The following is a 12,336-nucleotide window of genomic DNA, read 5'->3' as shown; positions in this document are numbered from 1 at the left end:
CTCCCAAGGCCAAGGTTATCTTGCCCTGGCTTTACTCTTTTTATTATTATTATTATTATTTATTTATTATTTATACAGAATTCTGCCTGCATGTGTGCCTGCAGGCCAGAAGAGGGCACCAGATCTCACTATAGATGGTTCTGAGCCACCATGTGGTGGCTGGGAATTGAACTCAGGACCTATTGGAAGAATAGGCAATACTCTCAACCTCTGAGCCATCTCTCCAGACTCCCCTGGCTTTACTCTTTGCCTCATTTTCTCCAGCCTGCACTTGCCTTTCTGCTGGTAGCTTCCTCCTGCAGACACCACAAGATTCTTTCCTTCCCTCTCCTCCTCTAGGCCTACCTGAATACGCTTTCTCAGATAGCTCCCTGTTCCCTGTTCTGAATAGTATGACGTGCCTTCAGTTGATGTATTTATTACAATGCAGGCACTATTCTCAGAGTTTTACGTGCTTTGATTCATTACAGGAACTCTTTGAAGTAGGTACTATTATCCCTACATTACAGCTGTGCAACTTGAGTCACACACATGGTTAAGGTAATGTCGCTAAGGACAAGAGAGCTCATAAACCCCAGCCTGGATAAAACCCAGGCAGCTTCATTTAGAGTTTGGAGTCATTCTCTACATGGCCCTCCATTTGTTTTTAAAAACAACAGTGGCAGAAAGAACTATTGTTTCGTTGCTGGGGACTAAACTAAGGTCTTCATGTAAGCGCCTCACTAAGTGTTCCACCACTGACCACGCTACAAAGCTCCCACCCCAACATCCTTTTGGGTGTTTTCACACGTGCGGTGGGTGGGAACAATTACAATCTCTTCCTGGGGGGCTGGAGACACGGCTCAGCAGTTAATAGCACTGGCAACTCACAACCGCCTGGAGCTCATGTTCCAGGCACCTGATGCCCTCACACATACCAATGTACATACAATAAAAATAATAAATTAACAAAAAAAATCTCTGGGCGTGGGGGTTGTAGCACACTTTCACGACATGGCTAGACTCTGAGCTAGGTCCTCAGCACTGAAAATGAAAGGTGTTCAGTGATTTTGAAAATGCAACAGCTGCTGCCCTGGCTTATGTTCTGACGTTGTACTTATTCGTGAGCCTCCTAGGTATCTGCTCACATATATGATACAATATCTTCTCTTGTCTACTCTTTCTGGCTTAAGAACTCTGAGAACAAGATTCTGTTCTTTTCACACACCTAGGATAGGCCAACACACAACGAGGATGCAGGAAATGTTTATGGATTGAGTGGGCAGCCAGGTCTGCAGGTTATATATGGTCCACCACCAAATATGGAAGCCACGCACAAAGTCAAAGAGATGGTGGTTTTTGGTTTTGTTCGTGTTTTTCAAGACAGAGTTTCTCTTTGTAGCCCTGGCTGTCCTGAAACTTGCTTTGTAAACCAGGTTAGCCTCAAACCCACAGATAGCTGCCTGCCTCTATTTCCCCAGCGAGATGGTGTATCTTACAGGAGTGAAAAAACGAGAAGGCTATCCCTGACATACATACAGCAACATAAGGTCAAATATATATACCTGTAAGGGGAGCGCAAAAAAAAGATGTAAACAGAGGTTATGGCTTGAGTCCAGCTCCAGACTACTCCACTGAAGGGCTGCATCCATCAAGGAATATTCAGAGGAAAGAAATATAAGGGACATTCTTTTCTTAAAGATGTATTTGAAGACGGTTTTGAATAACGGGAAGAAGTGGTTTTAGCTGCCATGTGGGAGGTGGAAGAAAAAAAACAACCTATATTTTATGTGCCTAAATAGGGAAGAAAGAAAAAATGGTGACACTTTATGTTCTTGAAACACAGCAAAGAAAAAAAAATACAAAGGCAGAGGTCATCCAATAGGATGACTCTGTGTGTGTGTGTGTGTGTGTGTGTGTGTGTGTGTGTATGTGTGTGTGTGTGTGTGTGTGTGTGTGTGTGTATGTGTGTGTGTGTATGTGTGTGCGTGTTCTTGACACTAAGCTACACCGCAGCCTTATTTCTTTGATTTGAATCTACGGTTGACTTTTTGTGGCCGTCCCTGCGAAGGGTTATGTAGAGAATTCGGTGGTTGTTCTGAGGGGTCGTGATGGAGGCACACTCGCAGGCTGATCTGATTTTCTGTTTACTTCCTCCTTTTTCAGTGCTTTGGGCTGAACCCCGCACCCCACTTCCCAGCCTCACACACACTAGGCATATGCTTTACCATGGGGCTGTACCTCCGACCCGCAGGGACCAGCTTTAACACAATAACCAGAAGTCCTGTTTGGGGGTGGTCAGCCCTATATTTTTATTAGAGTTTGAGTTTTTGAACAATTACACTTTACTGCCTACAGTAAAGGAGACAAAAGAGTTTTTAGACAGGATGTTGTAAATAAATGTCTTTAAATTTTTATTGGATCCTTAGTAGCATTCATATCCATATTATATCAAATCATATCATACCTAGGTTTAGGGAGAACAAACCAAGGAGAGATCAATCTATAGAGACAATGTGAAGACTGTTGAACACCAGACCCCACCAATTTAAAACCAAATGTATACATTTAATATATATTTTAAACACACACAGATATATATATATATACATATATGTATATACATATATATACACTCTCCTTCACATGGCTACATTCACAATAACACATTTCCCCATTTAGTTGTTATGAGACTTTAGGCAACTCATTTCATTTCCTAGAGCATATTTTTTCAGTACAGGAAGCATATAAAGCTACATGCCAATATGAATTCTTTCCTCTCTCAAGGAAGGACATACATTTAAAGATACCTCCAGAAAGGGGCACATATGTGTACACAGTGTTCTAGTGGTGTTTATTTCAAACAAGTCATTAAAACACAAACACACTTAATTTTCATACTGAAGTGCAAGTTTATGTCATAGATCGTGTTCTTTTGTGACTCACAATGTAAGGATTATGGGTAGAAATCTGGATTATGATATTGAGGAAAATGGGTCTATGGAGATAAAGGCAAAGAAACTCCAGGAGAGGGATGGAGGGAGGGAGGAGGATGGAGTACAGTTTCTTCTTTGTTAATTGCATGCTTTCTAACTCACAAGGCCAGATAGAAACAACAGAAGGAAAAGAGGACATCTATACCATTATTTCTAAAGCTTAGGGATCATCGAGGATGTGGAAACAATGTAAGAGCCTGAAGATGAAGAGAAGGGCTTTGAAATGCTATCTCCTGGGCACAGCAATATAGTCAAAACCACAGCAGCTGTGGTTGTCTGCATTGGGCCTACTCAAGACCAGGCAGTCAATCATGGATCAGTGAGGGGCTCAGAGGCCTTCCTCTCCCTACTGAACTACTGGCTACTGATAGCTCTTAGGGGAGGAACAGTTATCGTGTGTCCCTTGAGGACTCTAGGGATAGTAGAGACCTCACAGAATTCACATGGATTTAGTGAAGGATGCGTTTGATATGAAGAACTGAAATAACAGATAAAGCCTTTGTTTCTCTGACTAATTGTCAAGAACCTTAGGCTCTAGTGGAGAGATCCAAACCCACAGTCATGCAGATGATCCAGGTTAAACTCAGTGAATTAAAAAAAAAAAAAAAAAGAGTCCTCAAGTTTGGGTTGTTCTTTTGGGTCCCGCATGGTGCCAGGGGCTTGTCCTGCTCTTACACTCACTGGGAACACAGCCCTGTGGTCTCTGAAAATGAATAGCAGTATGAAGCAGAAACAGGAAGGAGCCCAAGAAAATCTGAAGAATAGTCCTGTCCCAAGGAGAACGCTGAAGATGATTCAGCCTTCTGCAGCTGGATCTCTTGTTGGCAGAGAAAATGAGTTGCCAAAAGGCTTGTCCAAAAGGAGGCTTTGGAATGGCCAGTTAACATCTAAGACTTCGAGCTCTGGTCCAGAAGCTAATGAAAATAATGAAAATGTTGAAGATGTTACCCAGGAAGCACTTGATCTCATGATTAAAGAAAACCCATCTTCTCAGTATTGGAAAGAAGTGACAGGAAAAACGGAGAAAAGCTCTCTCTGAAGCACTTACGGAAAACGAGCAATGTCCTAAAGAAATTGAACAAAAGGACAGCGAAATTTCCCGCCTGAAAAGGAGAATGAAGAGTGGGCAGCAGCAGAACAGGTTCAGTGCGTGGAAGAGGTGATTGAGAGGCGGAGTGATGAAGCTCTGGAGAACTCTGAATCGCCGGATAGTCAGGGAGTTGATTCTGCAGAGGAAGGCTCAGGAACTGGTGCGTGCTGAAGAGACTGTCTTCCCCCACGACGCCAAACCGTGTACATGAGGCGTGGGGTACGCCGCCAGGGGTGGTAAACTGACTAAATGATGCGAGTGCTGGAACCCAGGCCTGAGTCCCGGGGCTACAACTGCATTAAAATACAGACAGTGTGGATTTTTGGTCTATTGTTTTATGTAAATAGCGTTTCGTTTTCTCAGTGTCAGGTGTGACTTGTGTATATTAAATAAACTTCAAAGTCCTGTTTAAAAAAAAAAAAGGCTTGCGCCAATGTGGTGCCACACGCCTTTGATCCCAGCATGAGGGAGGCACTGGGTCTTTGTGATTTCAAGGCCAGCCTGGTGTACAAAGAGTGTTCCAGGACAGCCAGGGCTGTTACATGGATAAAACCTGTCTCAAAAAACAAAAAATACTTGAATCTGGAAAAGAGAATTTTTTGGGGGGGAGAGTACAAGTCTTAATTAGGGTTTCTGTTTCTGCAACAAAACATCATGACCAACAAGCAAGTTGGGGAGGAAAGGGTTAATTGGCTTGTACTTCCAGCTCATAGTCCTTCATTGGAGGAAGTCGGGGACAGGAACTCAAGCAGGGCAGGAACGTGGAGATAGGAGCTGATGCAGAAGCCATGGAGGGGTGCTGCTCACTGGCTTGCTCAGTCTGCTTTCTTATAGAACCCAGGACCATCCAGGGATGGCCCCACCCACGTGGGCTGGGCCCTCCATCATTGATTCCTAACTGAGAAAATGCCTTGCAGCTGGATCTCATGGAGGCGGTTCCTCATCTGAGGCTCCTTTCACTCTAATTACTCTAACTTGAGTCCAGTTCACATAAAACCAGCCAGTACAGTATAGAAATGGGGATATTAGAAAGGGTGGGAGTCACAGTAATCATAATATACTTTATAAATGTGTGAAGTTGTCAAAGATTAAAATATTTTAAAAAGCTGGGTGCGGTGACCCAGGCCTATAATCCCAGCACTCAGGGAGGCAGAGTCAGGCAGATTGAGATGTGAGTCGGAGGCCGGCCTGGGCTACAAAGTGAGTCCAGGACAGCCAAGGCTACACAGAGAAACCCTGTCTCAAAAGCAAAACAAAAGAACATTTTAAAAAGGACACAGAAAACACAGAAAAGAAGGATCTGGGTGTGGAGGTCACACTTAGAATCTTAGTACTTGGGAGGCTGAGGCAAGAGGATTGCACACTTGAGTACTGTTTGGGTTACACAGAAGATCAAGGAAGAGCTTGGTGTGGGGGGGTGGCACCCACCTTTAACTCCAGCACTCAGGATGCAGGTAGATGGATCTGTGAGTTTGAGGCCAGCCTGGCCTACAGGGGGAGTTCCAGGGCAGCCAGGGCTACATAGAGAAATCCCATCTTGAAGAACCAGGCGGAGAATTGGGGAAAGAAAGAAGGGCAGACCATATCTAGAGCTTCCATCACAAGCCTTTGCAGAAACAAGCTGGGAAGAGAAGAGTATCCAGAATATCTGAGTGGAAGAGAGAAAAAAAGAATAAAGCTGAAACAACTCCCAGCAGCTGGCAGCTGGCAGTGCGTGTCCCCAGGCGCATGTGTCCCACTGTTTAATTAGAGTTGCTTGCATGAACACGAATTAGTGGCTATTTTAGAGCAAAGGCAACCTACTAATGGCTACACCACTGAGGAAAACGAATCCCCTTCTCTTAACAACCACTAATTGCCAACAATTCCTCAGAAATGGGTGGACACTCATAAGCCCTTCTCCCATCGATTATGGAATGCTGACAAGCATGGCCTCCTGCAGGTAAGCAGGGCTGCTGTGAGGTCATGCTTGCACAATCTCGGTTAAACTCAGTGGATGTATTGGCTGGCTTGTGTCATCAGAAAGGAAAGATCCTCAGTTGAGGAAATGTCTCCATGAGATCCAGCTGTACGGCTTTTTTTTTTTCCAATTCAGGACCAATGGTGGGTGGTGTCATCCCTGGGCTGGTGGTCCTGGGTTCTATAAGAAAGCAGGCTGAGCAAGGCATGAGGAGCAAGCCAGTAAGCAGCACTTCTCCATGGTGGCTGCCTCAGTTCCTGCCTCCGGGTTCCTGTCCTGTTTGAGTTCCTGTGCTGACTTTCTTCAGTAGTGAACAGCAATGTGGAAGTGTAAGCCAAATAAACTCTTTCCTCCCCAGCTTGCTTTCTGGTCATGGTGTTTCATTGCAGCAGTAGAAACCCTAAAACAGTGGATTAAAAAAATCCAGTGATTTTACAGCACTCCTCCCATCCTCTGGCTCTTAGGTTCTTTTCATGCCCCTTTCCTTGATGTTTTCTGAGCCTTGGAGGGAGTCATGTCTCATTTATAATGGAACCTTCAGCAGTCACTTACTCTCAGCACTTCAAACAGTTGTGAATCTCTTTACTACCCATTGCTCACTACAAAAAAGTTCTGATCAAGGCTGAGAGCAGCTCTAATCTGCGGGAGTAAACATGAAATAAGACAGTTGGCACCTGTTTACTTAGCAAGACAACAATGATAAGTTCCCCCTATCAGCTTCCTGGCCATGGGCTTTTGACCAGGTCTGTAGTATCAGGCATGGATCCTGCTCTGTGGAGCAGGCCTCACACCCTAGCAAGCCCAGAGTTCTAGAAACTGAAGCACACAGCACAGGCAAGGGAGTAGTAAGCAGTAGCTGAGGAAGAATTCACAGGAGATAACGGGCTACTTCATAACATTCCATTTTTGCATGCTCTAATCCAGTCTCAGGAAACCTGCATTAATACCTTCCAAGAGTAGTGCTCCCATGGCCTAAATATTTCCACTAGGCTCACCTCTTAAGCTTCAAGTATCGTAAGATACTGGAGACCAAGTCTTCATAGGAAAGGATGCATATCCAAGCCAAACCAACCAAATTCAGATCCCTGTCCAAGCTCCAGAAGCTCTTTAAGAATGACCAAGTGTACTTCCTCTCTGCATAGCTCAGCCAATGGTGCCTCTTGCTTTGGCTGTTCTAGCTTAATTCCTGTTGCTGTTCACTCGGCTCGGGAGCTAGCCAGCCCTGGAGTCACCCTGGCCTCCATTATTCTCGGACCCTCAGTAGACCCGGCGAAAGCAGAATAACCCTAGGGAATCCAGGACAGTTTCTTGTCAGCTCCTTCACGAAAGAAAAACAAAGGAGGAAAGACCAATTTCTGTGAGCCTACCCTTTTGAAACAATGACGCGTTATTCATGTAACACACAGGCACCGTTGCTACCTTGTGCACCAGGAGCTGTTCCACAGTGAAACTCTTCCATCATCTCCATTGCGCTGGATTGTGTTTTACTGTACCAGTGCTCAACTAGATGGCTACTGCCTATATAAATTAGGGAAGGAGAGAAGCAGTGAAGGATATTGACAATTAGGCCCAATTACATTTAAATAAAAAGAACAAGAATTGGTCTTTATCTTGGACATCGTCATTACATTAAATAAAATTAAGTATTTTAAAAATTATTAGTTAAACATTTACTTTTTTATTTTTCTATCTTATTATTATCTTTGTCTCTTTTTGTTTATTTTATTTTATTTTGAGACAGGGTTTCTCTGTGTAGCCTTGGTTGTCCTGGACTCGATTCGTAGACCAGGGTGGCCTCAAACTTCAAACTCACAGAGATCTGCCTGCCTCTGTCATCCTGAGTGCTGGGATCACAGGCGTGCACCACTGCGCCAGGCTTATCTTTATCCCTTTTTTGTGAATATTTTTGTGGCTCTGTGATTTTCATTTACTTACCCCATAATCTGCCTTCCCACCTAACTTTAATGACAAACATGTATGAAGGTCTTTTTGCTGTTATTGCTTCAGTGACTCTAACTTCTTAGTTTTGAAAGCTCTGCTGGATTCTCTGTGTCCACTAGCAGTGTAAAACCCTGAGCCTGTCAGTTTTATGCTTCTTCCGCAGACATCAAATTAAGGAAACCCTTGGGAGAAATACATCTCATTCTGGAGGGAGGGATGATGCCACATCTAATGGCTGCCAGTTCCAAGAGCACCTAAGAGAGGCTGGTGCCTGGCTGGAGAATCAGAACTGAGGCAGCTGTGCAGATGGTTGCATTAAGTTCTCTTCTTCCATTTGATCAGCTTGTTTCTACCTCTCAGTCCTCAGGCGGATGCAGCCTGCCTGGCTGCCATCTGCTAAACCTTTGCTTTTCTATTTTGCATAAAGTGTTTGCTTTCAATATGCTTGTTCTTGAGTAGGAAAAAAAAAACAAGAGAATTCCAGATTTTTGAGATCTTCTTGTTTCCTGCCTGCCTGAGGCTTAGCTCTTTCCTTACTTGCTTTTGTTGAGTATGAATACCAAGAAAGATTACTGCACCTGCCACAGGATGCTGCCTCTTGTGAGGAAAATAACAGGGAATAGGTCTACGTGAGCTTCTCCTGAGCCGCTCTCATTTGAGGACTTAGTGAACTGCATTTACAAAATTACATTGAAAACAAATGGGGAAATGTGCTTTACTTTAGAGCCACTCCTCTGAAATGAAACTAGCAGTCATGAGGAAATAGGCTTTGCAACTAAATGTTGACTAATGTGCTTTGAGCTGTAAAGCCGGATCAGAAGGTCATATTCATACTAAGGAATGCAAAAGTGGACGGGTTCTATTGCCTAATGGATCAGGCCTTTGAACTTGGACATAGGCCATATTTTATAAACCTGAGTACCTAGGCTTATTTTCCCTTCTGTCATTTGCTACCATTCTTTGAGTTGTGATTTAACAGCCCAGGAATGCTTTGGGCTGTAATGTCTATGCTTGGGTAAGAATTTAATGGGCAACAACAGCCTCTCCCCAGAAATCAGCATGTTTATGGCAGGTATAATGAAAAGTCTTAAGTGGAAGGTAAGTCTGATGAAGATACCTCAAGATAGAGGCTCAAAGTCTAGCCCCTTCCCCAAAGGAGAACTCTTGGTCTTGAATAGTTTGTTCAATTTTATCTCAGTCTTACTAAAATGGTACTCTGTAAGAAGGATGGTCAAGCCCAGAAGAATTTGTTTGAAAATATTTAAACTAAGGTGAAAAGTTCAACCAAGCAGAACTTCATATTTTTTTTTTATAAACTATAGAATTAGCATCAATTAAAGAGCATGTGTAAAAGAATGGAGTGACTGCATATCCAAGGACTCAGCCACCTTGACATGTTTATGATAGACTTAATGATCCATTCAGTCACCAAACATTAACTGAGTAGCTGTCAGGTGACTGGCATTAGGTGACAGGAAGAGTTGGATATTGCTGTTAGACAGGTCAGCTTTTAATAACTTCAAAATCTATTTGGATTAGAACAGCTAAGTGTAAAGAATAATAATAGTCTACAGCATGTGAGCGGCTCCCCTTTCAGGGCCTTCCCTTTGCTCATCGAGAGCATGTGGGCATCCTGGAAACATCTCTTGTAAGGACAGAAGGTGGCTGATACCACCCACATTCTTCTTATATTATACCATCTTATCTGAGATTCTGTCGCCTTAATCACTGTTTATAAAGGTCTACAACTTAAATCCCAGGTAATTAGAAAACAATGAACCTTATGAACACCTGAAACACACAGAGGAGTATTTTTTTTTTAATTTTTTATTAATCACAGATTATTTACTTTGTATCCCAGCCGTAGACTCCTCCCTCATTCCCTCCCAATCCCACCCTCCCTCCTCTCCTTTCCAAGTCCACTGCTAGGGGAAGTCCTCCTCCCCTTCCATCTGACTCTAGCCTATCAGGTCTCATCAGAACTGGCTGCCTTGTCCTCCTCTGTGGCCTAGCAAGACTGTTCCTCCCTTGGGGGAAGGTAAAGGAGCCAGTCGTTGAGTTCATGTTCAGAAGGGAGTATTTTTTTTTTAAATTACTTATTATGTATACAATGTTCTGTCTGCATGCACACCTGCACTCCAGAAGAGGGAACCAGATCTCACTATAGATGGTTGTGAGCCATCATGTGGTTGCTGGGAATTGAACTCAGGACCTTTGGAAGGGCAGCCAGTGCTCTTAACCTCTGAGCCATCTCCCCAGCCCCACAGAGGAGTATTTATCTTCAGGTAGACAGCCTTGATGTCTATGAGACCAGAGTTAAGAACCAAATGGTGGCCAGTGTAGCAGCTACAGCTATTGTGAACACTCTGTTAAACAGTCTGTGTTGTAAGCACAAATTAGAACCTTAAGAGAAGGTAGATCTGTGCTTGACACTACTGGGGGAAAAACAGCAACACTTTTTGTTATGCAAAAACCAACTGCACTCAAACTGAGAAGAATTTGACAAGTTACCCCCTTCCGTAAGGATTTCAGCTGCTCAGGTTTGCCTGAGCTACCAATCTGCCTGCTGCTGGTGTGGCTAGTCATTCCACATCTCCCACAAATTTTCAGGGCCATTCCCAGTTTACCATTTCATTTGAGACTATAAAGAAAAGATAGTAACAGGAGTTTTGCTGGGACCTGACTGAGAGGAGGTTTTCGGTTAGGGGCCAGTGTTTAACATTAGATGGTTAACAGTCACATGTGTAGATTTTCTTTTTAAAGGAATTGCGTGCGTGTGCATGAGACAGACAGAGACAGATAAGTTTCATCATTTAACACCTAGAATTTAGGAGCTTTTCTTGCATTAAGAGGGTAGTACCTAGTGACACTAGGAATTCAACATCAGCTTCTTTTGCGGAATGAACTTTTTTACTCCTTTCGGCAGAATTTTCTTACATCTTCAACATCAAGGATAATCTAGCTACACGGATGGCTTACAGAACGAAAGCAAATGATTTATTTTAAAGAAACAGAAGAGCTAACATATAGCAAAACAAACAAACAAATAAATGGGGGAGCCAGATGGCTCAGTGGTTAGGAGCATGACTGTTCTTGCAGAGGGCTCAGAATCGATTCCAACACCCATATGGGGGTTCACAACTTTCTGCATCTTTGGTTCCAGGGGAACCCACATCCTCTTCTGGCCTTACTGGGCACCAGACACAAATACGCACATAATGTGCAGGCAAACACTCATATACAATCTTTTAAAATACTGTATGGAGTCTTCACTTTTCACCATCCAACCCTAAATATTAACTCATAGCCAGCCTTGTTTCCCCATGTACCCTAGTCTTCTGGCTCACTCCCATGAGCAGACACTAGATATTTTGCCTTTACGTAAATGTTTCTGAAAGTTACTCTTCTAACAATACAACCGTTATCCACTTATCTTTCACGTTTCATCCACATGAAAGTTTTTACTTTTGGGGAGGAAAATAATTTCCCATGAAAAAAGTATCATCTTCTTCGCGTTTGAAAACAAGATCTAAGGAGATACGACATATACTGTAGTTAAAAATACACTACGTCATTGGCGGGGCTGGGCTGCAAACCTGCGGATTTTGAGCTAGCTTAATGAACTTGGGCCTTCGCAAGCATTGGTTTTAAACTTGGAAAGGAAGGCATGGAGAGGGATTTAGTCTCTCCACTGGGCCGAGGCATGTTAAAACTTGTGCCGTTCTCCTGAGTGGACAAGTTGGTGGGGTTACCACGGGCATTGTGAACAGGCCCGGAAGGGTCGCGTTTCGGGTCGCGTTTCGGGTCACGCGTCCTCTCGGCAGGCGGTCCAGGCCGGCTGGCTCCCTTGTGACCCGCGGCGGGGCCTGAGTCTTGCAGGCGACACTGGGTGTCCCCCTCCCTTTCCGGCCTCGGAGTTTTGTTTTGGATCTTAGTTCCCCGTCAAGGAACGGCTCCCCGTTGACCAAAGGTTTCCCAGTCTCCTCGGGGTGGCCGGCGGCCAAGTTTCCTTAATCCCTGCCGGCCCAGACCGGGGACGGTCGGAGACGCTGGACCCCCGGGTGGGCGGGGCCCTGCTAGCTCCGCCCCGGCCTGGCGGCCCTCGCCGGCCCCTCCCCGCTCCCGTCTCCCGGAGACGCCTGCCTTCCCTACCCTTCCCGGCGAGCGCTCGGACCCGCGGGGCGCGCGCACGCGCACTCGGGGCGCGGCGTCCGGGAGCGCGGCCCGCGGCGGCGGCGGCGGCCGCTAGGTGGCGCATGCGCCCTGGCGGGTGCGGGCGGTCTCAGGGAGGAAGGCGGCGGCGGCGAGAGGCGGGGGCGCCGTGGGGGCCGGGCCGTGTTTACACAGAGGCGGGCGGGTGCGGACGCGGA

General features: G+C 44.9%; 1 pseudogene; it reads left to right on the top strand.

Moving 5' to 3' along the window:
- Positions 1-3,684: 3,684 nt before the first annotated feature.
- On the top strand, positions 3,685-11,836 carry LOC129670019 (geminin-like; annotated as a pseudogene).
- The last annotated feature ends 500 nt before the right edge of the window (positions 11,837-12,336 follow it).

Source organism: Psammomys obesus, unplaced genomic scaffold (genome assembly GCF_907164565.1).
Source record: "Psammomys obesus unplaced genomic scaffold, mPsaObe1.curated_primary_1811, whole genome shotgun sequence".
Taxonomy (NCBI): domain Eukaryota; kingdom Metazoa; phylum Chordata; class Mammalia; order Rodentia; family Muridae; genus Psammomys; species Psammomys obesus.
This window is presented reverse-complemented; position numbering and strand designations above follow the sequence as displayed.